The sequence below is a fragment of the Tachysurus fulvidraco genome, chromosome 6, assembly GCF_022655615.1.
Source record: "Tachysurus fulvidraco isolate hzauxx_2018 chromosome 6, HZAU_PFXX_2.0, whole genome shotgun sequence".
Lineage (NCBI taxonomy): Eukaryota > Metazoa > Chordata > Actinopteri > Siluriformes > Bagridae > Tachysurus > Tachysurus fulvidraco.
In genome coordinates this window covers 20,350,873-20,354,771 of record NC_062523.1, presented here as the reverse complement: position 1 = coordinate 20,354,771, position 3,899 = coordinate 20,350,873, and positions in this window count along the sequence as shown.

The following is a 3,899-nucleotide window of genomic DNA, read 5'->3' as shown; positions in this document are numbered from 1 at the left end:
TTTACCATGGCCATCCTTATTGTGGGGCATATTGCTCTCAAGGCCAGGGCTCGAAACTCATTATGGGGTCATGCTAATGAATAATGGAGATATAGTCAAGGCTATGTGACTGCAAGTGTGTGTTGGCTGAAACCATCAACTTGAGGGTACACACAGGCGTAGCCTTCCACAACCCTTTGCTTGGCCCAAGGACAACCTCCATTAAGACATCTCTCTCAGAATTCACATTCAAACCACCTGAGCTTTCAATTTGTGTTTAGCTCATGAAAGACACCTTGAGCCTGTATCAGAGGGTGAGACGGTTTCTATACAGCTCAACCACAAAACAGGCAGACATCAAACTGAAGCAAGGTGAACTAAACATTCTCCTATTCCTGTAACTTCTTTCTTTCTTTCATTCTTTCCTTCTTTCTTTTTCTAACAGTAGCTATCACATAGTATTTATTGTAGTTATTTATGCATATTATTGGATCACCAAGTTCCCTCCATTTTTATAAATTTAATTCACTTCCTTGTGCCTTGCCTTTTCAAAACAAAATTAACGGTATGGGGTAAAGCCAAACCTTTCATCTTCATGTAATAAGTGTCAACTGTGTGTGTGTGTGTGTGTGTGTGTGTGTGTGTGTGTGTGTGTGTGTGTGTGTGTGTGTGTGTGTGTGTGTGTCTGCACATGTGTATACACATGTGGTGGGAAGCTAATAAATGTGGGCTAACAAGGTTTTTGCCTTCTTTAACACAAGAATAGACCCAAGATGGTTCTTCCTCTTTCTTCTGACTCTCTCTCTGTCTGTGTATCTGTCTGTCTGTCCCTCTCTGTCAATTTCACTCTGTCTCTCTTGCTCTAGCACTATTTCTCTTGCTCTCCCTGACACGTAGAAAATATTATTCATAGGTACAAGGGCAGTATTTTGAAAGCAGCAGTTCAAAGGCTTTGGTACAGAAAGCAGAGTGAAGGTGTTTTTGAAAGACCAGAGTGCATTTCCATCCCAGCTACAGAGCACAGGGCCATTTGTGTAGATGAGATGAAGAGCAGTGTATCTGTGTATGTGTGGTGGAGGAGGGGCAGAGGTCATACAGAGATTTTAAACGGAGGATGCTGACACACTTTTGATGAATACTTTTTTGTCACATTTTATGTGAGTAGATAAAACTGTAAAGAATGCATTTGTCTTACTAAATGTTTTGTGTTACTACAATCGACTATCAAAATTCTGTTCTCAGGATCATGTCCAGGTCAGGTCGGGAGTGAAACCAAGTCCGTGTAGGGTTAACGAGCCAGGCGCCCATTGCTCATCAGGCCAACTAATGAGTTCTTTCACACAGCCCTATCACATGACCTCAAGGGTCACGTGACCAGCCAGACCCTGTGTGTCTTTCCCTGAATCATCTGAATATTTCATTCAGCTGTAGATTAACAGCAATCAATTAGTCATCAGAGCACAGGCAGAATCAGTTGTCCAGAGTCTACAGCTAATAAAGCCATTCAGGGGTGACTGAGCTAGACAGAAGCCGAAGAAAGCCACATGCTGTGAAGTGACCTGACGCCTCATCGCTTGTGTTGGTTCTGAAGCATTATTGGACTGAAATTTATTTGACTTATTGCTGGTGTTTGTCTTTATCAGATTAGTATAGAATGGAAAAGTGTTTGAAGCAAACACAGGGGATGTCACAAAATGTCACAACACATCTTGTGCTGAAGTATAAGACAAGTGCGAATCTGCCATTTGCTGTCTAGAAATTCATATCAAACATCCATGAGTTATGCAGTTATATAAGATGTGTATATATGAACATTCATTAACTATTTAAATTTTATTAGTGAGGTGAGTGTTAAGGGTCAACAGCCTGTTGTTAGTATTGAATTTCACCTTTTGCTCGCAGACTGATTGAGTATCAGTTGTGTTTTTTGTTGTTGTTGTTGTTGTTGTTGTTGTTGTTGTTGTTGTTGTTGTTATTTTGTTTTTGCCTTTTCCCCCCTCAACTGCCTTCCTTGTAAATCTACTGCCAGATTGTGAATCTGAGATGATAGATGTAAATTTCAGCTTTCATTTTCAGCTACTCACATATAAATTTGTTAAACAACTTTACAGCTTGGGTGGCAGACTGACCAATATTAGGTGAGCAAAAGTATTGGTACAGATAAATTCAAATAAACAATTTGGTTAAGTCCCTTTTATTGCAATAACTGCATCAAGCTGGCAGCCCACTGACATGACCAAACTGTTGCAAAACCGAAGAGGTGAAATGCTCTGTCGGTGATGCTGTTTTTTGGGCTTTTCTTCACAGGTCTCAAAGTGTTTCTGTCAACTGCTATTGCAAAATGAGCCAACCGTCAGTTGCATGTTCTACTATCTATTATCGTTTGAAAAATCATGTGAACAACTGGATGTACTGTAAATAACAGGAAATGAAAGCTGATTTATTGTCTCATATTCATACAGTGAACACAAAAGTCTTCAGTAAAGTCAAGCATTAGCCTTGTCCTACTAATACTTTCAGAGGGGACTGTATATCCCTTTTTGTGCATGAGGCATATGCCATGTTATGCAGTTGTCTGGTAAGAAACATATTTATTCTGGGATGTGCTAGCTGGGCTGATCTAAAAGGTCTCCATATCTTTCCACCTTTTCGGGATGTCTAGTGAATGTATGAATATTGACTCATGTAATCATGACTGATAATGAGACATTAATGATAAAGATGATGATCTCTCATGTCTGGTCTCTGGCTGAATGGCTGTTTGTACCTGATTCAGTGTCTGACACACAGAGAGATTAGGAGTGTTGTCCTGGGTTTCTGAACATTTTCTCAGGGATGATTGTGGTGGTGTTGTGTGTCCTGTTCCCAGGCTGTTCTGGGGTTGTTACTGTCTTTCAGAACAATAATATGGGGCCTGGCCCTGAAATCTATCAGATAATGACCCGACTCTATCAAAAGAGACAGCAAAAGAGTTTAAATGCTTTTGTGTAACCCTGCCAATTTCATTTCTCTCTTTTGATACTTCTCTTCTCTTCTCTTCTCTTCTCTTCTCTTCTCTTCTCTTCTCTTCTCTTCTCTTCTCTTCTCTTCTCTTCTCTTCTCTCATCTTTTTCCCTGTTACTTGCCAAATGCTACAGAAGTACATTTGGCCCAAATGTATAAAACATTATTTGATAAGCAGAAGAAATGTAGTGTGTAGTGTTCTTACTACTCCTGTAACCCCTTCAGCTCTTCATCTTTGCCAAAGCTCCCAGGGGAAGTGAACAGGTTATTAAATATGAATGGGAAAGGGAAGGGGAGGTACATATTCCCTTTAATTTTTGTGTATTATTAAGCAGGTGGCTGAATATGATAGTGCTGGCTGTCATGTATTTAATTAGGGGCTATTTTCCGTCAGCTCAGTTTACAGTGCTACGCTGCTGTTCATCTGGAGTTCATACAGCCTCTGGCCAGTGCTCACCCCTGGCATATTCTAAGCTCCTAGCAACTCACGCTCATTTACAAGGAAGTTCAAGTTTTGAGAACAAAACAAACCTGAGCCTGATCATTTTACTAAGCTAGGTGATTACACATGTTTCCTAAGTATTCCTTTGTTGTCATCAGACATACAGAAAGAAAAGCACCCTTTAAATTATTTTCCTAAAATTCCTAATACAGTATTTCTAATATGGTCCTAAGCACATCTACAGAGAGCACGGACTATATTAAGAGCAGAAATATAGAAGGCATGTGGAGTGATATGAAAATAAAAATATCTCAAATCTTGTGTGTAAGACCTTTCCTTTTTAACATTAATGTATGCTGAAAGGTACTCTAAAATGTTCCCTGGTCCCAACATCTTTCAGTGAACAAGATAAGTATACCTTAAGACTCTTCTATGTTTTGGAACGTAGGTGGTTGGATGAACTTGCCCTGGATGT